At 40.0% G+C, this 27,646-nt stretch overlaps 1 protein-coding gene across 2 annotated transcripts in view; it reads right to left on the bottom strand.

Moving 5' to 3' along the window:
* Positions 1-418: 418 nt before the first annotated feature.
* NBDY (negative regulator of P-body association) overlaps positions 419-27,646 on the bottom strand; it is a 68,209-nt gene continuing 40,981 nt past the window's right edge. For both annotated transcript variants that reach the window (XR_001853296.3, XM_036994112.2), the window contains one exon: positions 419-667. The gene's annotated coding sequence lies outside the window, so the exon portion shown is untranslated. The remainder of the gene's footprint in view (positions 668-27,646) is intronic.

The raw sequence follows: 27,646 nt of genomic DNA, 5'->3' as shown, positions 1-27,646 counted from the left end.
ATTCTCCTTGTACTGTCGTCACCATATTTTTATTGTTTTAATTAAGATAACCTATTTAATACAGAATACTTTAGAAGTAGAAAATTACAAGAACAAGTACACCAACCATCTTGACCAGAAAAACAGTGAACATGTGGAAAAATAAGTACTATCATGAACATATACATAGATACCATAGAAAAATTGAAAGTGAAGTGAAGAGAATGTACTGGGAACTTAATTTTCTTTCAGATTTTACCCCTCAAACTCTCCTCCCACTTTCCTGATATATTCTCACTACAAAGAATGAGTGGATCACCATTTGCAGGAGGAAGGTCATATTTTGACACCAATTTTAGTAATATTTTATATTTAGATTATGAAACATACTGAAAATTCAGTTTACTAGATAGTAGTCATATAGAACTAACACAAAAAATGAAAGAAAAAATTTATTGTGACCTTAATGGATTTATAGAAATTCAAAATTATGCAGCAAGGGCTGTGCCACCAAAACAGAGCATTGACTGGCTGCTGCAGGACCATCTCACAGGTATTATTTGCTTTGGTGGGTTCACCATGATCCAGGCCATGGCCTTCAATCTTAAATGTCTACAGCCTGATCTTGGTTATGTCCCAGAATTCATCCAAATTCAGGAGATGAAATTATGCTGATCATATCATAAGACTGAAAGAAATAAAAAAAGAAGGGCAATTTATTAATTTATACTGAGAAATGCAATTATCATACAGATCAGATATGTCTGTTGAGATAATAAAACCATATTTTCCCTTCTAGGAAGATTAAAAGGGAAGGAAAATAATTACAGCATATTTTCATAAACATTAAATCAAAGTGACAGGATGCTAACTGGCATCTTGCTTTAAACCTGATCTATTTGCTTACATAATGAACATTTATTTGTCACACAAACCAGATGTTTCCATTGCCCTAGGCATTTTTTCCATGAAAAAAGTGGTAGGATGTCTACCTCTATGTTTCTTGTTTTTGTAGGCTTCCATAACTGATCAACTGGCCCCATTCTGTCCTCATTACCCATCAACACATTCTTATATTCTTTAGAAAAAAATCTCTATTTATTTACACAGATAATACATAAATATATCGAACTGTATATAATCCAACCAACATAAACAAAATTAGTCTTGCCATTAAACTTTTGCCTTTCTTCAGCCCTGTATACCCAGAAGAAAACACCAGTATTGGTTCTTTATAGGGCTTTTTCTATGCACTTAAACATATATACAGATAGTACTTATAGTAATACAAAGTTTTAGGTAAGAGGTTTTGAATACAAATTAGGTCATACCAAACATACTATCCTGCAACTTGTTCTAATCCACTTAATAATATGTCTAAATGATTTTCAGTATCAAAATAGATCTATCAGTATATTTCAACCGCCTCATGATGTTACATTGCATGACAGAATAATTTACTCAGTCCCATTAAAAGACATTTAGTATTTTTGCAACTTTATAACAATTAAGGAAGAGTATTTTTTCATATGTAGGAGCATTTCCATAGGTTCTAAAAATGAAATAAGCAGCAAAGAGCACATATTTTAAATTTTTGATACTGATAAAATTCTATAAAAGTTAAGGACCTCACAGACAGTGTATATTTCACCACATCCTGTCTAATTTAAGATAATGGAGATTTCATTAAAGCAAATATGATGGGCTAAAAATTTTATGTCAAATTGTACTATATTTTCATGATTAATAATGAGGCCAACTTAATTATTTTGATGGGATCTTATTTTATATTGAACTATAGTTGATATACAATATTATATTGGTATTAAGTGTACAACATAGTGATTTGACAGTTATCTACAGTATTAAATGCTCACCCCAATCTGTATACTTACTGACAACACAGAAAGATATTAAATTACTTTTGAATATATGCCCTATGCTCTACATTCATATCTATGAACAATTTATACCATAACAGATTTTATGCCTTGTCCTCCCTTTCACTTATTTAACACACACACCCCAACCCCTACCCCATGGTAACCACCAGTTACTTCTCAGTGTCTATGAGTCTATTGCTGCTCTGTTTGTTTTGTTTAGATTCCATATATAAATGAAGTCATATGGTATTGTCTTTCTCTGCCGGGCTTACTTCTTTTAGCATAATACCCTTTAGGTCCATCCATGTGGCTGCAAAGGGCAAGATTTCTTTCATTTTTATGGTTGAATAATATTCCACTGCATATATGTACACATCTTCTGTATCTAGCCATCTATTGATAGACACCTTGGTTGCTTCTCTATCTTGGCTATTGTAAATAATATGGCAATAAAGATAGGAGTGCTTGTATCTTTTTCAATCAGTGATTTAGTTGTCTTCAGGAAAATTCTCAGAAGTGGAATTATTGGGTTGTATGGTATTTCTAGTTTTAGCTTTATGAGTAACTTCCATATTGCTTTCTATAGTGGTTACATCATTTTACATTCCAACCGAGAGTGTAGGAGGGTTCTCTTTTCTCCACATCCTCACCAACACTTGTTTCTTGTCTTTTGGAGTGGCCATTCTGACCCGTATGAATGACATCCCATTGTTGTTTTTATTTACTTTTCCCTGATGATTAGTGATGTTGAGCATCTTTTCATGTGCCTGTTTTCCATCTGCACGTCTTTCAAAAAATGTCTATTCAGGTACTCTGCCCATTTTGTAATTGGGATTTTTCTTGGTGTTGAGTCTTATGAGTCCCTTATATATTGTGGATATTAGCCCCTTATCAGATACATCATTTGCAAATATATTCTGCCACACAATACATACCTTTTTATTTTCTTGATAGTTTCCTATGCTGTACAGAATTTTTATAATTTCATGTGTCCCACTTATTTTTGTTTTTCTTTTCCTTAAACTGGAAGACATGTACAGGAAGAAGTCAACTCACAGCTTATGTTCAAGAGATTCCTACCTATGATTTCCTCTAACACTGTCATGGTTTCATGACTTACACTTAGTTTTCTAATCCATTTCAACTTTACTTTTCTGTATGGTGTAAGACAGTGATCCAGTTTCATTCTCTTGCACATAGATGTCTAGTTCTACCAAAGCATTTATTGATGAGACTGTAGGTAAGCATGACATCCCCAACTTTGTTCTCTCTCAAAATTGCTTTGGATATTCAGGGTCTCTTGTGGTTCCATATACATTTTAGGATTATTTGCTCTAGGTCATTGGAAAAAAATCACTGGTATTTTGACGGGGATTGCAATGGAATATGTAAATTGCTTTGGAAAGGATGGCCATTTTGACAATATTAATTCTATCTATGAGCATGGATACCTTTCCATTTATTTGTGTCTTCTTCAGTTTCTTTCATCAGTGTTTTACAGTTTTCAGAGTATAAGTCTTTCACCTCTTCGTTAGGTTTATTCCTAGGCACTTTATTCTTTTCTTCGCAATTGAAAATGGATTTTTCTTTATTTCTTCTTGCTAGTTAATTATTAGTATATTGAAATGCAACAGATTTCTGTGTGTTGGTTTTGTATCCTGCAACTCTACTGAAACCACTTATTCTAATAGCTTCTTGGTGGAATCTTTAGGGTTTTCTATATATAGCATCATGTCATCTGCAAATAATGACAGTTTTAATTCTCCCTACCAATTACAATGTCTCATTTCTTTGTGTTATCTGATTGCTGTGGCTAGGACTTCCAGTACTATGTTGAATAACTGTGGTGAGAGTGTGCATCCTTGTCTTGTTCCTGATCTTAGAGAAAAAGGTTTCAGATTTACACTGTTGAGAATAACATTAGCTGTGGGTTTGTCATATATGGCATTTATTAGGTTGAGTTATGTTCAGTGTATAACAACATTGTTGAGACTTTTTATCATGAATGGATGTTGAATTTTGTCAAATACTTTTCAGCATCTGTTGAGATGATATAGTTTTTATCTTTCCGTTTGTTAATGTGGTGTATCATATTGATTTGCTGATATGTTAGCATCCTTGTATCCCTAGAATAAATCCCACATGGTCATGATGAATAATCCTTTGATGTATTTTTGAATTTGGTTTCCTAATACTCTGTTGAAGATATCTGCATCTATGTCTATCAGGGATATTGTGCTGCCATTTTCTTTTTTTGTAATGTGTTTGTCTAGTTTTGATACTTCAGTAATTCTGGTCTCCTAGAATGAGCTTGAAAGTATTCTCTCCTCTTTTATTTTTTGGAACACTTCAAGAAGAATAGGTATTATATCATATATAAACATTTGGAGTAATTTATAATGCTATATGGTCCTACACTTTTTTGTTGAGAGCTTTTTGATTACCAACTCAATTTCATTACTGGTAATTGGCCTGTTCACATTTTCTGTTACTTGCTAGGTCAGTCTTGAAAGATTATTTTTCTAGGAATTTATTATTTCTTGTCCAACTTAATGGGTACAATTTTTGTAGAAATCTCTCATAATTCTTTGAATTTTTGTGGTGCCACTTTTTCACTTCTGATTTTGTTTAATGGTGTTCTCTCTTGATAAGTCTGGCTAGGGGTTTGCCTATTTTGTTTATCTTTTGAATTACAAGTTTTGGTCTGTTGACTTTTTCTATTTTTGTCTATTTTATTTCTGCTTTGCTCTTTACTATGTCCCTACTAACTTTGGACTCTTCTTTTTTTCCTAGTTCCTTTAGTTGTAAGGTTAGATAGTTTATTTGTGACTGTATTTTTTCATGAGGTAGGCCTATATTTGTATGACCTTCAATCTTAGAACTTTTGCTGCATCCCATGTATTTTGAAGCACTGTATTTCTGTTTTAATTTATTTCTATGTGCTTGATTTCCTCTTTGATCTGTTTCTTGATCCCTGATTTAGAAGTATGTTGTTTAGCCTCTTTCTGTTTGAGCTATTTCCAGTTCTATTCTTGTAATTGATTTCTAGTTTCATACCACTGTGGTCTGAAAAGATGTTTGATAAATTTCAATCTTCTTAAATTTATTGAGACTTGTCTTGTATCCTATTATGTTATCTATTCTTGAGAACACTCCATGTGCACTTTGGAGCATATTTTGTTGCTTTTTGGTGGCATGTTCTGCATATATGTTGGGTCCATAAGTATAGCTACTCCTGTTTTTTTCTCTTGTATTTGCTTGGACTATCTTTTTCCATCCCTTCACTTTCAGTCTATATGTGTCTTTAGATCTGAAGTGAGTCCCTTGTAGGCAGCATACTGATTAGTCTTATTTCTCTATCCATTCAGCCATATTATGTTTTGATTGATGCATTTAGTCCACTTACATGTAGTGCAATTATTGCCATTTTGTTGACTGTTTTCTGGTTGTTCTTGTAGTTCCTCTCCATTCCTTTCTTCCTATCTTGCTCTCACCCCTTATGATTTGATGATTTTCTTTGGTGTTATGCTTGGATTGATTTTTTTTATCTTTTGTGTATCTATTGTAGGCATTAGATTTGCGGTTACCATAAGGTTCATATATAGCTTCCTATGTATTTAAAACAATCTATATTAACTTGATGGCTACATGATTTCAAACAGTGTAAAAGTACTAAATCTTTCTTATTCCTCCTCATTTTATATATATGATGTCATAACCTTCATGTTTTTATTTTGTGTATCCCTTGGATAATTTTGTGTATATTTCATTTTATTACTTATTTTGAACTTTATAATCACCCTACCTTTACTGTAGATGTACTTTCCCTGATGAAAAAAATTATATTTTAAAACATTTTCATCTAAAGAAGTCCCTTTTAACATACTTATAAGTCTGAGTTAGTGGTGGTTAATCCTTTTAACTATCACCTATCTGGAAAACTGTTAATATCTTCTTAATTCTAGATGATAACCTTGTTGGGCAGAATATTCTCTGTTGAGATATTTCCCTTTCAGCACATTGAATGCTAATCCTTCCTGGCCTCTAAAGTTTCTGCTGATAAATCTGACACCTTTATCAGGTTTCCCTTATAAGTAACTGCCTAACTCTTGCTTTTTAAAATTCTCGGTTTATCTTTAATCTTTGCAATTTGAATTAATATAGGACTTGGTATGGACTTCCTTAGGTTCATCTTGTTAGAAGCTCTCTGTGCTTCCAGGACCTAGATGTCTATTTCCTTTCCCAGATTTGGTGTGGCAGGGGAAGGGGTGTCAGTTATATTTCCTCAAACAGACTTCTTTGTCTCTCTCTTCTTCTACTGGGACCCCTATTATGTGAATATTGCTTTGTTTAGAATTGTTGCAGAGCTCTCTTAGTATCTTCTCATTTTTAGAAATTCTTTTTTTCTCTCTGTTTTTCAGCTTGGTTACTATGCACTACCCTATCTTCCAGATCACTGATCCATTCCTCTGGTTCCAGCAGCCTATTACTCATTCCCTCTACTGTAATTTTCTTTTCTGTTATTGTATTATTCAGTTCTGAATGACTGCTTTTTATATTTTCTATCTCTGTTTAAATTTTCACTGAGACTGTAAATTCTTTTCCCCAGTTCTGTAAGTATCTTTTTGACAGTTTCTTTGATTCTTTATCAGAAAGATTACCTCCATTTCATTTAGCAATTTTTCTGGTACTTTGTCTTGCTCTTTTGTTTGAAACATATTCTTTGCCTCCTCATTTTGTCAGGGTTTTGGTGTTTCTTCCTTTCTGTTAGTTAGGTCAGCTATGCCTCCTGGTGTTTAAAGCAGTGCTTAACTTAGTAGGTGTCTTGTGGCAAGCAGAAGCTCAAAATCCCCTGGTCACCAGAAACCAATTATCTGTTGCAGCTGAGCTGGGGCTGCTGCTGTTGGGTTGTGGGTGTCCTTCTGCCTGTCTTCCAGGAATGGTGGATATCCACTACTAGCCTCTATGTGCCTCTTCCAGTAATGGTGTATCCCCATGGCTAGCCTTGCATGCCCTTTGTGTGATATGAAGCATTTCTGCTAGATATGTAGTGGGTGTGGCTTCCAGGTGCCTATTCATCAGCAATGGCAGGTTACTGCTGAGCCAAGTATTCTGGGCAGGACAGGAACTCAGGGAATTGCTGGGGCTAGCCACTGGGGCAGGTGGAGAGTGTCAGAGCTGACTCTCACAAGCATCTGGCCAGCTGGACTGTAGGAGGGCTGGAAAAGTGCCATCTACCTGTGCTTTCTCCTCCAGGGAAAGAGCACTCAGACACCGGTCCTTGCAGAATCCTTCCCAAAGCTAGCAAATCTTTCAAACTGCTGCCTCTGAGTACAGCAGGCCAGTCCTCAGCAACCTACTAGAGTCCTGGTCCCCTACAATGCTAAAATTCTCCCTGGTGTACATCCCCATTAATCTTCAAAGCTCAAAGAAATGGATATTTGTCTTCCCAGACTAGGTCTCCAGCACTAGGTGTGCTGGATTCCTGGGCTTTCATCCCCTCCCCACTTCATTCCTCTCCCTATCACTTATGTGCTAGGATTGAGGAAGGGCTTAGATCCAGACTGATCACTGTTCTGCCCCTTTATCATTCTCAGTGTTGTACTCTTTTCTTTGTCAAATATAGATGGTCTGTTCTGCAGTCCTCAGGTCATTTTCAGAGTTAGCTGTATTCAGTGTAGTTGCTTTCTCAATGTGGACGGAGGTTGTCACACTGACCTATTCCATCATCTTCTTCCAACCCCACCAATAAAGTTAATTTATTGTCACCATTGACCACTTACAATTTGTCTTCTAAGAACTGGCTATTCCTTGGCCAATTTTCTTTTGGGCTATTTGTGATCTTGGATTAATATATGTGTTTTATATATTCTGACAATTAATAATTTATTCACTATATGTCTTAAATGTTATCATACTGTATGTTGTCTTCTAAGTTTATGATGACTTTCTTCATAATGATTGAATGTCTTACATAAAAATATTTTATTTGAAAAGGTAATAAACAGACACCGAAACAAGGGAAATGATATAAAATGTATAAAGATTAATATTTCTCCTAAAAACTCCATTCCCAATCTCCTGAAGTTAAGAAATGTTAATACAAGGCAGGCAGAGAAAAAGATGACACAGTAGGAAGGCAAGGCAAAAACCTCCTCCTAAAAACCCATAAAACACGAATATACAGCAAACACAACTAAACCTGAAAATGACATGAAGATGGCAGAACTGACTACCTACATGTGGGGAAGAAGAGAAGCCCTCACCAAAAAGGGTAAAGTGGCAAAATCAAGATCAGTTGGGACCCAAGCCATCCTCCAATTCCAGCCCACAAGTGGGAGGAAGAGGAATGGAATGGAGAGGTGGTAGGAGCACAGGATCACTGAACACCCGGCCCTGGAGATTTGCTCCAGGAGCAAGAGCCCACACTGCATGGTGCTCTGGTGATTAGTGGGGCTATACAACAAAGACTGGCCGAACACACAGGGAGGCTGATTTCAGCTGCTTCTGGAGAACAAACAGACTCTACTGGCCCCCCTGAGACAAAAGGAAAGCAGGCAGTTTGAGAGACTTCCCAACAGCAGGAGGGGCACCAAAGGGGTGAGGGTTAGATGGAGCTCTCTGCTCAGGAGAATCAGCAGAAGGATGATACCACCCCAGACCACCCTTGGCCCAACAGATCAGGAAATCTCAGGAGGCCCAGACATTCCATCCCCCTCACTGGAGGTCCAGCCCCAAGGCTCCTCCCTGCACTTGCAGCCTGTGGACAGCTCACTTGGCCTGGGAGTGGTATCAGACTTTGCTTCCAGGTAGGCAGAGGGAGATCCTCTCAGCTTTCTCAGCCCTGTTTCAGTCCAGACAGGGAAGTGCCTTTAGGAACCAGTCCCAGGAGCTCCTTCCTCCACATGGGAGCCAGTTCCCATGCAACAGGCCTGGGCATACACATACCAACCTGTCCACACCATTAACCCAAAGACACCTGCCACTATGGCAGACCAGAGTGCAGCCCTGCCCACAGCAACTCCAGCAGGACTTCAGCGCTGATCACAAAGGTGTGCTGAAAGCAAACTGCCTGCCTAGAATCAGACTACCATAAGCCAGACAGAAAGGTAGCCCTGCCACTGCATGACAACAGCTGAGACTCCTGAACTGGAAATAAAAGAGTCTTGAGCTTCTGGGCATAGGAGGGTTCCTCCTGAATAAGCCAATTACTCCACAGGAAAAAACACAGAAACACTGAGAAAATGGGGAGGCAGAGGAATATGTTCCAAACAAAACTATAAGACAAAACATCAGAAAGAGGACTAAATGAAACTGAAATCACCAATCTTATTTATAAAGACTTCAAAGTAAAAGTCATAAACATGCTCACGAACATAAAGAAAAATATTCAAAATCTCATGGAGGACTTCAACAAAAAGAAAGACCTGCAAAACAGACACTTAGAGATGAAGACTACAGTCTGAAATGAAATATACAATGGAGGGATTTAATAGCAGATCATCACAGGTTTAAGAAGTTGTAAATGATATGGAAATTGGGGAACAATGAAGCTGAGAAACAGAAAAAAATGATCTCTAGGAATTAAAATAATAAAGGAGCAGTGTGACCAATTCAAATGGAACAATATTCACATAATAAGGGTATCAGAAGGAGAAGAGACAGAGAAATGGATAGAAAGTGTCTTTGGGGAAATAACTGTTGAAAACTTTCCCAGTCTGGGGAAGGAATTTGATACTCAGGTTATGGCAGTGTAAAGACCACTCCTCCTAACAAAAGGACACCAGGAAGACATCAAGATATATAATAATTAAAATCACAAAGGTCAAGAACAAGGAGAGACTACTGAAAGCAGCCAGAGAGAGAAAAAAGATTACTTATACAGGAAACCCCATCAGGCTCAGCAGTCTTCTCAGCAGAAACTTTACAGCCAGAAGGGAGTGCCATGATATACTTAATATAATGAAAGAGAAGGACCTCCAACCAATAATCCTCTACTCAGCAAGACTGCCATTTAAATTTGAAGCAGGCATTTAACAATTTTCAGATAAACAAAAGTTGAAGGAATGACCACCACTAATGTTAAAGGATATGTTAAAGGAACTGTTGTAAATGCAAATGTTCCTAAGGCTAAATAGCTTTTACCAGTGAAAATAAACCCACAGCAAAGGTAGTAGACCAGTTAATTACCAAGCAAGTACAAAATTAAAATCAACTACTCATAAAATCAGGAAAGGAATACACGAAAAGTGAAGATTATGACACCTAACACATAAAGTGTGGAGGAGGAAGAAGAAAAAAAAACTTCTAGCTTGTGTTTGAAATAGAGTAATCAGCGATTTAACATATACTGTAACATAGTAAGGAAGCTATCCTTGAACCTTTGGTAACCACAAACCTAAAGCCTCCAATGGACACACAAAAAAAGGAAAGAAAGAACAAAAGAATGAAAGAACGAAGGCAGGAAGGAAGGAAAGAAAGAAAAAAGGAATAAAGAAAAAAACAAAATCTAATCACAACACGAAAGAAATCCATAAAATAACTAGAGAAGAGTATAAGAGAGGAACAAAGGAACAGCGAAGAGATTTAAAAAAACAGAAAACAATTAATAAAATGGCAATAAGTACATATCTATCAAAAACCACCTTAAACATAAATGGACTGAATGCACCAATCAAAAGACACAGAGTGGCAGAATGGATAAGGAAACAAGATCCGTCTATATGATGCCTATAAGGGACTCATTTCAGACCCAAAGACATACACAGACTAAATGTGAAGGGATGGAAAAAGATACTCCATGTAAATAATAGGGAGGAAAAAGCAAGAGTAGCAGTACATACATCAGGCAAAATAGATTTCAAAACAAAGTTACAAGAGACAAAGAAGGACATTACATAATGATAAAGGAGTCAGTCCAACAAGAGGATATAACCATTACAAATAACTATGCACCCAATACAGGAGTACCTAAATATGGAAAATTAATACTAACAGAATTAAAGGGGGAAACAGACTACAACATACTCATTTTAGAAGACTTTAACACACTACTCATATCAAAAGACAGATCAATCAGACAGAAAATAAGGAAACAGAAGCAGTGAACAATAAACTAGATCAGATGTACTGAAGATATCTGCAGAACAATCCACACAAAAGCAGGAGGATACACATTATTCTCAAGCGTATATAGTACATTTTCCATAACAGATCACATACTAGGCCACAAAAAGAGCCTCCATTAATTAAAAAAATCAAAATTGTATCAAGCAGCTTATCAGACCATGGTGGTATGAAACTAGAATTAAATTACACAAAGAAAACAAAAAAGCCTACAAACATATGGAGGCTAAACAACACACTTCTAAATAATCAAAGGATCAATGACCAAATTAAAACAGAAATCAAGCAATACCTGGAGACAAATGGAAGAAAAACTCAGCAGCCGAAAGCATGTGGGCAGTTTTAAGAGGAAACTACATAGCAATACAGGCATACCTGATAAAAGAACAATCTCAAATAAATGGTCCAACCTCACAATTAAATAAACTAAAACAAGAACAAATGAAGCCCAGTTAGTAGAAGGAGGGCCATAATAAAGAAAAGAGTAGAAATAAATAAAATAGAGAAGAATAAACATTAGAAAAGAATCAATGAAACCAGGAGCTGGTTCTTTGAGAAAATAAACCAGATAACCCTCTAGCCAGACTTATCAAGAAAAAAAGTGTACACACATAAACAAAATCAGAAATGAAAATGGAGTAATCACAATGGACACCACAGAAATACAAAGAATTATTAGAGAATACTGTGAAAAATTAAATGCCAATAAATCAGACAACCTAGAAGAAATGGGCAAATTCCTAGAAAAATACAGCCTTCCAAGACTGACCCAGGAAGAAACAGAAAATCTGAACAGACCAATCATGAGCAACACAACTGAGCTGGAAATCACTCCAAACTAGCAAAATTCCAGGACCAGATGGTTTCACGGCTAAATTCTACCAAACATTTTAAGAAGAGATAATACCTACCCATCATTCTTAAAGTATTCCAAGAAGTAGAAGAGGATGGAGTACTTCAAACTCATTCTAAGAGGCCAGCATTCCCCTTATATCATAACGGGACAAAGGCACTGCAAAAATACAAAATTATAGACCAATATCCTGATAAATATATCCCTTCTAACTTTCCTTGTTACTCAAATGTAGCCTTAAGTAGTTTCCAACTTCTATGTGCTTTCCCTATGATGTTGGATATGACATCAGGAAAGGTCCTTCCTGGCACTGAGGACAAATCTGATTATTGATTAGCAATGCTTTTGAAGAACAATCTTAATCAAAATGGGGAAAAATTAAGATTAATAAAAGGAAACCTCACTAAAATGGGGCTGGAGGCCAGCAAGGGGCTTCTCATGTACTACTGCTTGTCCTCAGTTGCAGACTCAACTGGAACAGACTGACCATTGCAAGTGGATAATACTTTACCTACTACTTTACCACCCCATAAGGAAGGAAAGTGTTCCTCCTCCCCTGGCAATAGCTCAGGCAATGACAGACTGTTACAGTTCAGCCAATGAAAAGCCACAATACTTTAAACTCCCAGGTAACTCCAATAGAATTTTTGTTTATAACAGCCCTCCCAACTCTAACTTCCTTTCCTTTGTTCTCTGAACTTGCCTATGGTAGCTTTCTTCTCCTGAATTTTAATCACCTTCTCTTCCTGAATAAACCCATTTTTGCTGATAAGGGGTACTTTAATTCCTAATGTTAGCAGTATATAGACACCAATAATTACTTTAAATGTACATGAACTAATTAATTAAACCATAAGAAAAAGAGTGGCCCAATGTATAAAAAAAGGACCCAACTCAATGCTGTATACAAGAGACTCACTTTAGCTTTAAGGAAATACAAAGACTAAAAAGGAAGGGATAGAAAATAAATAAATTCCATGTAAATGGAAACCAAAAGAAAGCTGGATAAAGTAAACTTATATCAGAAAAAAGTAGATTTTAAGAAAGAGACTTTAATAAGAAACAAGAAGGTCATTATAAAATGATCAATGGGTCAATATAACAAGAGGATATAGCATTAGTAAATATTTATGCATCCAACACAAGAGCATGTAAATATATGAAGCTATAATATATAAACAAATGTAGAAGGAGAAAAAGACTGTAATAAAATAAAAGTAGAGGAATTAAATAACCCACTTTAATCAATGGATAGATCATACAGACAGAAAATTAATAGGGAAACACTGGACTTAGAAAACACATTAGAACAGATGGACTTAACATTTATAAGACATTCTATCTAAACCCAGAAGAATATACATCTTCTCAAGAGCACATGAAACATTCTCCAGAAGAGATCATACTTTATGCCACAAAGCAATGCTCAGTAAAATCAAGAAAACAGAAATTATGTCAAGAATATTTACAGACAACACTGATATCAAACTAGAAATTAGATACAAGAAGAAAACTGGAAATTTCAGAAATATGTGGAGTCTAACAACACACTACAGAATAAACACAACTGCTCAAAGAAATCCAAAAAGAAATTAGAAAAAAATCTCGAGTCAAGTAAAAATTGAAATACAACATACCAAAATTTATGCAAAATTTATTCAAAAAGGTTACAGCAAAAGCAGTTCTAACAAGAAAGTTCATAGCAATAAATGCCTACATTAAGAAATAAGAAAGGTCTGAAATTAACCTAACTTTAAACTTTAGTGAACTAGAAGAACAAGCTAAGCCCAAATTTAGTAGAAGGGAGGAATTAAGAAAGATCATGGTGGAAATAAATGGAACAGATTCTAAAAAGACAATAGAAAACATTGAAACTAACAAACTAGTTATTTGAAAAGATAAGAAAATTAGACAAACTTTTAGGTGAACAGAAAAATAGACAGGGCTTACATAAAATCAGAAATGAAAGAAAAGACAGTATAACTGAACTGATACCACAGAAATACAAAGGATCAAAAGACACTAATACAAACAATTATATGCAAGCAAATTGGAAACATTTAAGAAATGGATAAACTCCTAAAAATATACAACCACCCAGGACTCAATCAGAAAGAACAAAAAAATCTGAATGGCAAAATTACTAAAGAAGAGATTGAATCAGTAACAAGAAACCTCCCATCACACAAAAGTCCAGGGCCAGATGGATTCACTGGCGAATTCTGAAAAACAGTAAGAGATGAATTAATATGACTCCTTCCTAAACTTTTCAAAAAAATAGAAGAGGAAGGAATATACCCAAAATAATTTTATGAGGACAGCATTACCCTGATACCAAAACTAGACAAGGAAACCACAAGAAAAAATATTATAGGGCAATATGCATGATGAATGTGGATATAGAAATGCTCAACAAAACATTAGCAAAATGAATTCAGCATCATGTAAAAATAATCATACACTATTATCAACTGCAATTTATTCCAAGGATGCAAGGATGTTTCAACATCTACAAATCAAATGATACACCACATTAACAAAATAAAGGTACAGTCATATGATCATCACAATTGATGCAGAAAAGGTATTTGATAAAATTAATCATTCATGACTTAAAAAAGTTCTAAACAAACTGGATATAGAGAGAACATACGGGAACATAACAAAGGACATATGTGACAAGCCCCTACCTAACATATTTGATGGGGAAAAGCCAAAAGCCTTTCTTCTTAGAACAGGACAAAGACAAGGATGGTCACTTTGATCTCTTCTATTCAACATACTACTTGAAGTCCTAGCCAGAAAAATGGTGCAAGAAAAAAAAACTCCAAATAAGTTAGACATAAAATTATCTCTCTATTTACAGGGGATATGATATTATATATAAAAAGCTCTAAAGACTACACCAAAAAGCTTTTAGAACTAATGACTGAATTCAGTAAAGTTGCAGGATACAAAATCAATATACAAATATCTATTTTGTTTCTATACACTAATAACCACCTATCAGAAAGAGAAATTAATATAACTGTCTCATTTATAATTCCATTAAAACAACAAAATGTCTTGCAATAATTTTAAATGAGACATATGACCTATACACTGAAAACTGTAAGACACTGATAAAAAAAATGAAGGCGAAAGTAAATAGAAAGATAGCCCATCCTCATGGACTGTAAGAACTAATAATGTTACAATGTCCTTACTACCAAAATCAATATACAACCTCTATCAAAATTCAAATGGCATTTTTCACAGAAATAGAACAAAGAGTCCTATAATTTGTATGGAATCACAATAGATCCCAAACACCCAAAGAAATCTGCAGAAAGAAAAACATGAGGGCACCACACAGTTTGATTTCAAACTCTATTACAAATCTATAGTAATCAGAAAAGTATGGTATTAACATGGAAAGAGAAACACAAATAGGATACCAGGGGAAAAGATGGCAAAGTAGGAAGGCAAGGCAGGAACCTCCTCCCATATACACACCACAGAAGTAAGTACAGCAAATACAACTACCCTAAAACCAACCTGAAGACTGAGGAACAGACCATCTACAACTGTTGAAAAAGGGGAGACCACATAAAGAAGGGTAAAGTGGCAGAGCCATGATCAACTAGGAACCAAGCCCTTCAGCTATACCAGCCCACAATCAGGAAGGACAGGAATGGACCTGGGAGGGGATAAGTGCCCAACAATGATGCACACCTGGCCCTACAGATCTATCCTGGGAATACAAGTCCACATTGCATTGGGGATTGTTGGAATAATGCATCTGGACAACATAGACAGTTGGAACACTCTGGGAGGCAAAGACTACTGTTGCTTGTGGAGCAAAGGCACACTCCATCAGTCCCACTGAGACCCAACATAGAAGTTTGAATGATTTACCAGCAGCAGGAAGTGTGCCAGAGGGGTGGGGGTTGAATAGGCCTCTCTAAAGGAGAAATGACAAGCAGAGGACAATTCCTCACCCTCCCTGCACCCAGATGGTCAAGTGCTTGTAGGAGCAAGCTCCAAATGCTCCATTTCCCTCACTGGCAGCTGGGCACCATGGTGTACTTCCTTGGTCACCCACCCATCTAACCAGCATGTGAGGCCCATCAGTAGTCAGACATTGCTGCACAGAAGGCAGAGACTTTATTGCCCAGCAGGGAGAGGGAGACTTTCCCATCTTTCCCAGCCCTCTCAAAGCCGAACTGATGAGGTGCCTGAGGAAGCCAGATCCCAAAGTTCCATCTCCCTCATTGGCAGCTCAGCCTTACAGCCATGCTCCCTAAGCAACTAACTGCCCCACATACCATACCAGCCCAGCAGTGGCTTCTATTGCTGCCCTCAGGCAGAGGGCAGCCCCACCCACAAGAGTCCCAGCAGAAGCACCTCAGAACACAAAGGACATGCAGAGGCAAGTTGTCAGCCTCTGCTGACAGATATCAGCCACTGCCTACAGATAAACAGAAAGGTGGCCCCACCCAAATCTCACCAACAACTACAGCTCCACCAAAATGGGGAAATAGGCACTGACATGGAAAAATTCTTGAACTTCAGGGCACCACAGGATGCATTCATCATAAAGTCATTATTTTCAAGATCAGGAGGCATAGCAGATCTATTTAACACAAAGGAAGAAACACAGAAACCCAGACAAAATGAAGAGGCAGAGTACGTTACAATAAAAGAACATAAGACACCAGAAAGGAGGCTAAATGGAATGGAGGTTAATCTTCTTAATAAAGATTTCAAATTTAAAGACATAAAAATGCTCGCTGACATGGGGGAAATAATTGATGATCTCAGTGAGAACTAACAAAGAGATAGAAAATTTGATAAAGAGCCACTCAAAGCTGAAGAATACAATGATTGAAATGAAAAATGAAACAGAGGAAATGGATAGGACTGCTAAAAGTAAAGGAAAGAATCAATGTGATGCAACAGGAAATTAAACAAGCTGACCAACAGAGAGGAAAAAGACTTTCTAAAAATGAGAAGATACTAAGACAGCCATATGGCAACTCCAAACAAAACAATACTTGCATAGTAGGGGTAAGAGCAGGAGAAGAGAGAGACAAAGAGTACAAAGCCTCATTTAAGAAATAATACCTGAAAATTTCGATAATCTGGGGAAGGAAAGATACCCAGGCCCTTGAACCTCAGAGAGCCCCTAACAGGAGGAACCCCAGGAAGACAACACCAAGGCATATAGTAATTAAAATGGCAAAGATTAAAGATAAAGAGAGAATCTTAACAGTAGCAAGAGAGGCAGACAGTTACCAGTAAGGGAAACTCTGTAAAGCTTTTAGTACATTTCTCAGCAGAAACATTACAGACCAGAAGGGAGTGGCACAAAATATTTAATGTATTGAAAGGGAAGAACCTACAACCAAGAATCTTCTATAAGCAAGGTTATCATTCAGAATTGAAGGAGAGGTTAAAAGTTTCTCAGCTAGATGAAGGTCAAAAGAATTCACCACCATGAAACTGGCCTTACCAGCTATGTTAAAGGGACTTTTGTAGATGGAGATGTTCTTAAGCCTAAATGTTTCCATCAGTGAAGATAAACGTACAGTAAATGTAGAATACCAATTACTAAGGAAGTATGAAGTTAAAAAAGCAAAAGTAGTAAAATCAGGTTTATACAAAATCAGTCAAGGGATACACAAAAGATGTAGATTAGGATATCTTGTACATACAGTGTCGAGGAAGAACAATTAAAAAGGTAGTACTTTTACATTGTGCTTAAAATACAGCAACCATAAATTTAAATAAGACTGCTATATATATATATATATATATATATATATATATATATATATATATATATATATATATATATATATATTTAGGAAGCTATCTGTGAAAGTATGGTAACTACAAACCTAAAGCCTATAAAACAGAAGAAAAAATATTTTAAAAAGGAATCCCGGCATAACACTAAACAAAGCTATGAAATACTAAGCTAAGAAAAGGGCATAAGAGAGGAAGAGCGGAATGCAGAGGAACTACAAAAACAACCAGAAAACAATAAAATGGCAATAAGTACATATCTATCAATAATTTAAATGTAAATGGAATAAGTGTAACAAATCAAAAGACACAGGGTGGCAAAATAGATAAAGAAAGAACACCCATCTACATGCTGCCTACAAGAGACTAATGTTAGGCCTAAAGAGATACACAGACTTAAAGGGAAGAGATGGGAAAGATAATCATGCAAATAAAAGGGAGAATAAAGGAGTAGCAGTACTTACATCAGATAAAATAGATCTCAAAACAAAGAAAGTAACAAGAGACAAAGAAGGTCATTACATAATGATAAAGGGGTCCATTCAACAAGAGGATATAACCATTAAATATCTATGCATGAAACAGAGGAGCACCTACATATGTAAAACAAATATGAATAGAATTGAAGGGGGAAATAGATTACAACACATATCTTAGGAGACTTTAACATACCACTCACATCAATAGACAGATCAACCAGACACAAAATAAAGGAAACAAAATCATTGAACAGTACCTCAGATGTAAAGACTTAAGAGATATCTACAGAACATTCAACTCAAAAACAGAAGGATACAAATTTTGCTCAAGTGTACATGGAATGTTCTCCAGAATAGTTCACATACTAGGCCACAAGAAGAACCTTAATAAATTCAAAAAGATTGAAATTGTTTCAAGCAGCTTCTCATAAAAAAATGGTATGGAACTAGAAATAAATTACACAAAGAAAACAAAAAACCCTACAAATACATGGAGGCTAAACAATATGCTTCTAAATAATCAATGGATCAATGAGCAAATTAAAGCAGAAATCAAGCAATAGATGGAGAAAAATGAAAAGAAAAATTCAACAGTTCAAAATTTGTGGGACACCACAAAAGAACTCATAAGAGGAAAGTACATAGTAGTACAGGCTTACCTCAAGGGACAAGAACAATCACAAATAAGCAATCTAAATTCACAATTAAAGAAACTAGAAAAAGAAGAACAAATGAAGAGAAAGTGAGCAGGAGGAGGGAAAAAGTAAAGACCAAAGTAGAAATAAATAATATAGAAAATAAGACAATAGAAAAAAAAACAAACCAAAAGTTAGTCCTGTAAAAAATAAAATATATAAATCCCTAGCCAGACATATCAAGAAAAAAAAAGTTAAAAAAATAAACAAAATCAGAAACAAAGATGAAATAGTCATAATGGATACCACATATATACAAAGGATTATTAGAGAATACTATGAAAAATTATATGCCAAAAAATTGGACAACCTATAAGAAATGAACAAATTCCTAGAAAGTTACAACCCTCTAGGACTGACCCAGGAAGAAACAGAAACCCAAAAATACCACTTATCAGCAATGAAATTGAATTGATAATCAAAAACTCTCAACAAAAGTCCATGACAAGATGGCTTTAATGCTGAATAATACCAAATATTTAAAGAAGACCTAATATGCATCCTTCTTAAATTATTCCAAAAAGCAGAAAAGGAGAGAATACTTTCAAACTTGTCAACGAAGCCAGCATCACTCTAACACCAAAATCAGACAAAGACACTAAAAGAAAAGAAAATTATAGATGAATATCCCTGAAAAAAACTCCTCAAAAAAATATCAGCAAATCAATCAAAAATATATCAAAAGGATCACCCAACATTGAAGGGTCCCCACCAGTAAGATGGCAAACTTCCGGCTTCTTTTCGGGGTCCTCGGTTCCCGCCAGCGCCACCTGAAGCCCAATCACCTCTCACCCCCCTCCCAATCCCAGCACCTAGCCAACAGCCACCAGCCCCGTAGAAGTAACACCACAATCACCCTATGCCCCTTCCTATATAACCCAGCACCTTTCCCTAATAAAGCGGAACTCTCCGGTGAATTGCTGCTATGTGTCGCTCCTTTCCTTTCATTGGTGCCGAAACCCGGGAGACGGGACACCCCAACTGGGCCCCGTCTTCCCCCCGACACCAGCAGCAGCTTGCCCTCGTCCTCTTTTTCCGGCGCTGGCTCCTCACACTCACCACTCCTCTCTGGCCTTTAGGTAAGTTTTCCCCCCGGAGTGGGCCACTCTTCTCCGAGCTATCGCAGTGCCATTGACCGTGATCGTCCGGCAAGGCCCTGACGCTCGGGGATGAGGAGGGAACTCTCCCCACCTCAGGCCTTCATGGCTGCGGTGGACCCTCAGGCCCCTCCTCCGACAGCCATAAATCCCCGCCTCAAGCCTTTACGGCTGCGGCGGACGCTCAGGCCCCTCCTCCGACAGTCATAAATGCATTCACCGTCCCTTCCATCAGTGCTGAAACTTTTTAAGCAAAATTTCCCTGGGGTGGGCCACTCTTCCCCAAGCTATCGCAGTGCCATTGACCGTGATCGTCCGGCAAGGCCCTGATGCTCAGAGATGAGGAGGGAACTCTCCCCGCCTCAGGCCTTCACGGCTGCGGCAGAATCTCAGGCCCCCCCTCCAACAGCCGTAAACAAGGTGACTCCTTTGCGGATGAGAACGCTCCCTTTCCCGCCCCCTCCTCCTTCTGTTTGTCCTCCGAAATCTGTTCTGTCTGTCGAAAATGCCTAGCGCTAGGTACCTCGTGACTCCGGCACTCTGCCTTCTTAGGGAAGTCTGGGTGACGACCCACACTTCCCAAGAAATTCTGACTCATATACGAGTTTCCGCAGACCACCAAGGATCATCGGGGACGCCCTTTGCCTCCTTGCCGTCTGCCTCCAGTCCGAGGATCTCCGTTCGTCTTCCCCTGTTTGTCTCCTTCTCTGTCCTTTAGCCATGGGAGCCTCCTCATCCCTCCCTGAAAGTTCACCTCTTGAATGCCTGCTTAAGCATTTAGCTACCCCCTCCCTGACGCCTGATATAAAACCAAAACTTCTCCATAAATATTGCTCCCAAGATTAGCCAACATACCCCCTAGACAATAACAACCAATGGCCTGCAGGGGGAACTCTTGATCCTAACATCACTCGCGATCTTTTTAACTACTGCCAGCACCTGAAAAAATGGAAGGAGATTCCCTATATCGAAGCTTTCCGCCTCCTCCTCCCCCAGCCCCCTCCCAAGTTCTCCTAGCCTGCAAGCCGCCGCCCCCGCAGAAGCCTCCCGTTAACTCCCTTCCCCTTCTTCTACAACAGCCCTTCTCCCTTCCTTCCCCACCATCTCCTCCCCCATCTCACCTCCTCCACCTTCATTCCCTGCAGATTAAGCCTGAGCCTTTCAGCCCCCCTTTAACTAGGTCCCGGGGGCCTCCTCCATCTTTGCCCTAATCACCTGTTTCTCCCCTGTTAAAGACTGCCTTTGTCTTCTCACATGTTTGTAGAGAGAATGGGAAAGCATGGGAAAGCACAAGCTAGAGAACAACCGGTGCAGTCCTTGGAAGTTATCTGTCCACAAAAACATATCTTGTCCTCGAAGATGAGCCAAGACTCTTCACTCTGAAAATAGGGAGAACTTGAAGATGTGTAGAAACACCACCCCTGCTTCTAGCTATGCCCTTCCCCCCACTTGCCGATGTGGCAAGAATGGAGAACAAAGAACATTCTGTTTACGCATTTCATAAGCAATTAACTGGAGCCCTGCTGTAGCTCAGTTAGTAGAGCATGGGACTCTTAACCTCAGTCATGAGTTCAAGCCTAACTAAAGCAGCAGAGGCAAGCAGCTGGGCTGCAGGCTGGCAACATGTGGGTCTGATTCTATCTTTCTTTATTTTCATTGCCCCCCTTCTGCACTTCAGGATCTGCTCGACTAAGCACAGCTAGACCGCGTCACTCCCCCACAGACTGAGCCAGAACCCTTCAGTCCCCCTCAGACTCAGTCCCAAGAGCCTCTCAAAATTATTGCCCACCTCTGGGAGGTAGCAGGATCCGAAGGCAGCATGCACATTCACATCCCTTTCTCCCTAGGAGATTTAGCCCAACTAGAGGAATGCCTAAGTTCCTTTTCCACTGATCCCATGACATACATCAGGGAGTTTCAATAGACCCTCCAGCCTTACAGCCTCACACATTGCCGGAGACCAAAAGGGCCCACACCCATAAGATGGCGGATTTCCTGCTTCTTTTCCGGGTTTACTATTCCCGCCAGTACCCACCAAGACCCAATCACCCTTGTACACATTCCTGCTAGCACCACTTGGTGACCAATCATCTTCTGACCCTCCCCTTCCTTGCTGACTTGTATAAATTAAGCCTGCTGCAAATAAACTGCGCCAGCTTGATCAGACATCCTGTCTTGCTGGTCGTTCTTTGTGTCCCTTGCTTGTTCATTTCTGCAGGCGTCTCCGGCTACACTCCACGTTCGTCCCGCGGGCCGGGACAACTGGCGCCCAACGTGGGGCCCCCCGGGACTCCTGCTGAAACGTCTGCTCGGAAGCCCTGGCCAGGCATTCATTTGAGTCACCGCACGGGTATTGACCTGATGTCGACTCTGCATGGAGAAGGATCACTGCGGCTCACCCGTCCGTAATACAGATCCTTGAGAGGTGAGTAGACGAATCCCCCAAGCAAGATTCCAAACAACCTCTTGGGTGTTCAGCAGTCCATTTGATCTTATCACTTCCCTCCAGTTTGCTGCCGCGATTTATTCCTTGTTTTGTTCACTGGCCGTTCCTCTCTGAAAACCTTGTGTTTACTTTGGGCTAAAGGTCGTCCACCTCGAAGGCATACCCAGGGGACTCCGACTCCAGAGTCCCTGCCCTAGAGGGTCCGAGCAAGCGGATTGTACCTGCCGACTGTCCTACGTAAACAAGGGCTCGTCAGAGCTGACGAGAGTGACTCCAGTGTTTCAGGACATTGATGTAGTTGCGGCTACATTGGAGGAAAAGTTTCAAATTTATACAGTGCAAGGGTTGCGGCCACAGTGATGGGCAACTCTCTGAACTCCCATGAGGTTTTCCTTACTGGACTCAAGGAGTCCCTCAGGACACGAGGAATTAGGGTTAAAAGAAAAGACCTTAGGTATTTTTTTACTTTTATCCATGAGACTTGTCCATGGTTTCCCCTAGAAGGCACTATTGATCACAAACAGTGGAAAAGAGTTGGTGATGCCCTTCAAGATTTTTATCGGACCTTTGGCCCTGAAAAGGTTCCCGTCTCAGCCTTTTCATACTGGAACCTTATTCATGACGTCCTTGAGGTTCATTCACAAGATCCTGACATTAAAACTATAATCAAAACAGGAGAAAAAGCTCTCAGAGAGGACTCCCGACCGCCCTCTGCCTGCCCTTCTGTAGCCGTAGATATTCCTGATGAACCCATAACCCATACTGACAAATCCCCCGAATCTCAACCAAACACAGAATCTCCAAATACCCATGATAAAATTGATACCCAGGACATAGCTGATCCCCCTAAGATACCAAATATTTATCCTGCACTTACGTCCTTTAAATCGCAAACTGAAGAGCCCTTAGAAAAGCAGACCATCCCTTGCCAGGCTGAAAGAGACCCCTGGCGCCCTACAGCGCCACCCTTTTATAATACCACCTACATAGGTTATAGACCCCCTCCGTATAATCCCACTCTTCCAAAAGGCGCCCCCATACCTCAAAATCCTACTCTAGAAATACTTCATAACTTATCTTCTTCCACTGACCCCATCAGGCAAGTAAAACTTTCTCTAATTAAAGAAGTCTCTTCGCTTAAAGAGATACTACAACAAAAGCGTGAACATGTTCAGCTCGTTAAAGAGATTAAAGCCCTTGACTCAGAGCTCACTTCACTACATTCTGCGCATGCTTCGTCGCTTCCTAAAAAACCCACGAAGAATGCGAAACCTAAGAACCCAGTTTTAGCCTTTCCAGTCACCCGCGGCCGCCCGCTCGTCCGTGGTCGCCGCCCAGAGACCCCCCCAGAAGTCGTAGGAGAGAGTGAGGATGAAAATGCCCCCGATTCTCAAGATCCAGATATTTCAGACCAGGAACAAAACCCCGAGGGAGAGCCCTCAGACCATGAAGAGCCCAATACCAACATAAAAGATCCAGTTAAAGCCCAAAAATATCGCCGCCTGAATCTTAAACATTTAAAAGACTTAAAGGCAGCCGTCACCAATTACGGCCCCGCAGCTCCTTTCACATTAGCATTAATTGAAAGCCTGAGTGATCGGTGGCTAATCCCTAATGACTGGCTTTCCCTAGCCCGAGCTGCTTTGTCAGGAGGAGAGTATGTCTTATGGCGTACTGATTTTGTTGAGAACTGCCGTGAGACCGCGCAGCGCAATAGTGAAAGTAAAACCTCCCGCTCATGGACAAGAGATAAGCTTCTCGGCCGAAGTCCCTATGAAACAAACGAAGCCCAAGCAGCCTTCCCCCCAGGTCTCCTAGCTCAGGTCCAAAATGCAGCCCTTAAGGCATGGCGACGCCTCCCTCCTAAAGGCTCCGCCACTACCTCCCTAGCAAAAATCCGCCAAGGACCTGATGAACCTTACAGTGATTTCATTAGTCGCCTAACTGATGCTGCCGAGCGGCTAGTTGGGGGAGGAGAAACAGAAAGTGCCTTTGTTAAACACCTAGCTTATGAAAATGCTAATCCGTCCTGCCAAGAAACCATAAGACCGCATCGCTGTGGCAGTCTCACTGATTATATTAAACTCTGTTCAGGCATAGGTACCTCCCATGCAATTGGATTAGCCATAGGAATGGCACTTAAAGACATCAAAATAGATAATAATAAACAAAAAACCTGCTTTAATTGTAAACAACCAGGACATTTTGCTCGCCAATGCCAGGCAGAGACTCAGCCTCACCCTTTAGAGTACAGCCTGTAAAATTTAACACATCCCTATGCATACAAAAGCAGCCCCAGAATAATAGTGATGACGTGAATGTAGGATTTGCCGCTTTCACAAACTGCTCCCAAGTCTCCAATTACTCCTCTGCTCTCTGCCCCGCTATTGGACAAGTTTTTGTTTGTGGAGGAAACCTAGCCTTCACTGCCTTACCCTCAAATTGGACTGGGTTATGTGTACAAGCCAGTATTCTCCCAGATATTGATATTATCCCAGGAGAAGAACCTATCCCCATACCCAGCCTTGAGTATATTGCAGGGCATCCCCGCTATAAAAGAGCCATCCAGCTTATTCCGCTCCTAGTAGGCCTCGGGATTACTACTGCAGTGGCCACAGGAACAGCAGGAGCAGGAATAGCCATACATTCCTACCATAAGCTGTCCCATCAGTTAATTAATGATGTTCAGACTCTTTCAGGGACAATCAATGATCTCCAAGACCAAATTGATTCACTCGCAGAAGTAGTTTTGCAAAATCGTAGGGGTTTAGATCTTCTCACAGCAGAACAGGGAGGTATCTGTTTAGCTTTGCAGGAAAAATGCTGCTTCTATGCCAATAAGTCCGGCATTGTTCGAGATAAAATAAAGATTCTCCAAGAAGATCTCGAGAGAAGAAGGAAAGAACTTCAGAACAACCCTCTTTGGACAGGACTAAATGGACTCCTCCCATACCTCCTTCCTATATTAGGCCCCCTTTTAGGATTACTACTAGTACTTTCTTTCGGCCCCTGGGCTTTTCAAAAACTTACAATGTTAATCAAACAGCAAATTGACTCCCTCGTAGCAAAACCCATACAAGTTCATTATCACCGCCTTGCTTTAGCTGACCAAGGTGTGAATCTTTACATAGAGCCCTAAGCTGGCAATAAAATAAACCAGGAACGAGCTATGTCAAGGTTTCTTGTCCTGTCCCTTGACAACATCTCTGGGCAATTAAGGCGGGTAGTCAATGACGGGTAATTAAGAGGTTGTACCTGTAGAAATACAGGACAGACACAAGACCTCTGATAAAAATAACAGGGGCCGATCTAATACTGGGGCAAGCTCCTATTTATGTAGGCCGATCCAGTATTAGGGCAAGCTCCCCTGAAGACACCAGGCCGACTCCAAAAAGAGGCAAGCTCCTGGAAAACAGAGGCCAGGTACTAAACCTCTAGACCTAAGACAGGCACCGTCTACCCAGTGGATAAATAGCTCCAAGTTCCTGTCCCAACCCCTCCTAAAAGAATAGAAAAGGAGGAGATGCCGGAGACCAAAAGGGCCCACACCCATAAGATGGCGGATTTCCTGCTTCTTTTCCGGGTTTACTATTCCCGCCAGTACCCACCAAGACCCAATCACCCTTGTACACATTCCTGCTAGCACCACTTGGTGACCAATCATCTTCTGACCCTCCCCTTCCTTGCTGACTTGTATAAATTAAGCCTGCTGCAAATAAACTGCGCCAGCTTGATCAGACATCCTGTCTTGCTGGTCGTTCTTTGTGTCCCTTGCTTGTTCATTTCTGCAGGCGTCTCCGGCTACACTCCACGTTCGTCCCGCGGGCCGGGACAACACATCATGACATTTTCATGTTCCTGGCCAATACTCTCCTCCCTGAAGAGCGTAGACGAGTTTGAGACTTCACCCAAACGCAGGCTACCGAAACCCACAGGACTGACCCCACCTATCCCCCTGGCCCCACTGCTGTCTCCGAACAAGACCCACACTGAGATTATAACACCGCCATGAGACTCCGCTCTCGAGATATTTTTGCCTCCTGCTTAATAGCAGGTCTGAAAAAGGCAGCTTGTAAAGTAGTCAATTTTCAAAAGCTCCAAGACATAATTCAAAAGAGAGACGAAATCCCCTCTGAGTTCTTAGACAGAATCACTCAAGCCCTATTACAGTATACCAGCCTGGACCCAGAAACACCTGAAGGAAGACATGTCCTTATGACATACTTCCTAGCTCAAAGCTACCCCGACATTAAAGCTAAACTCAAAAAGTTAGAACAGGGCCCCGCTACCCCACAGACTGAGATCCTAACAGTAGCCTTTAAAGTCTTCCATAACCGGGAGGAGGAGAAAGAACGCCATAAACAAAAAGCTGATCAGGCCAATTTCCAGATGTTGGCCCAGCTGATAAAACCACAACCTGGGTGCCCCTCTACAGACAAGCCCCCCCCCAGGAGCTTGGTTCAAGTGCGGAAAAGAGGGACATTGGTCAAGAGCGTGCCCCTCCCCCAGATCTCCTACCACCCCATGCCCCAGATGCCACAAAAAGGGCCACTGGGGGTCTGATTGCCCAACCACCCGAAGGGGAGGCTGGACGAACAACCCCCATCCTAAGCCCGCCGTAGTGGGGCTGGCAGAAGAAGATTGATGGGGCCCGGGGGCTTCTCGCCCGACCATTTCCATCAACAGGAGCCCAGGGTTACTTTAACAGTAGACGGTCGCCCCATCTCCTTCCTCCTAGACACAAGAGCCACCTTCTCAGTCTTGTGAGAGTACCGGGGCCCTACCACGCCAGCCATTACTCCTACAGTCGGGGTAGGAGGTAAACAGATTTTCCCATTCAAAACCCCCCCCTTTTTTATGCACAATCCTAGACAATCCCATACCTTTCTCCCACTCCTTCCTGGTTATGCCCCAGTGTCCCATCCCTTTACTAAGACCAGACATCCTTTCCCTCCTCCATGTTTCCATAACTATATCCACTCCCACAGCCCCCAGTACTCCCTTTCTGATGGCCCACATAGCTGACGAACCCCCTCTACCCAATGAAAGCTCCGGTTCCGCCCTTATACACCCTGTAAATCCCAAAGTTTGGGACATTACAAGCCCCTCCGTGGCCCTATGTCCCCCTGCCTCTATCAAATTACGTGACCCCTCTCAGTATATCTGTCAAGCCCAATACCCCCTAACCACTTCGGCCCTCATAGGCCTCCAACCCATCATTCAAGCAGACCCACTCACTCCCCATTTAATACCCCCATATTAGCTGTTAAAAAAACCAACGGATCTTTCCGCCTTGTC

This window comes from Manis javanica, chromosome X (genome assembly GCF_040802235.1).
Source record: "Manis javanica isolate MJ-LG chromosome X, MJ_LKY, whole genome shotgun sequence".
Classification (NCBI taxonomy): Eukaryota; Metazoa; Chordata; class Mammalia; order Pholidota; family Manidae; genus Manis; species Manis javanica.
This window is presented reverse-complemented; position numbering and strand designations above follow the sequence as displayed.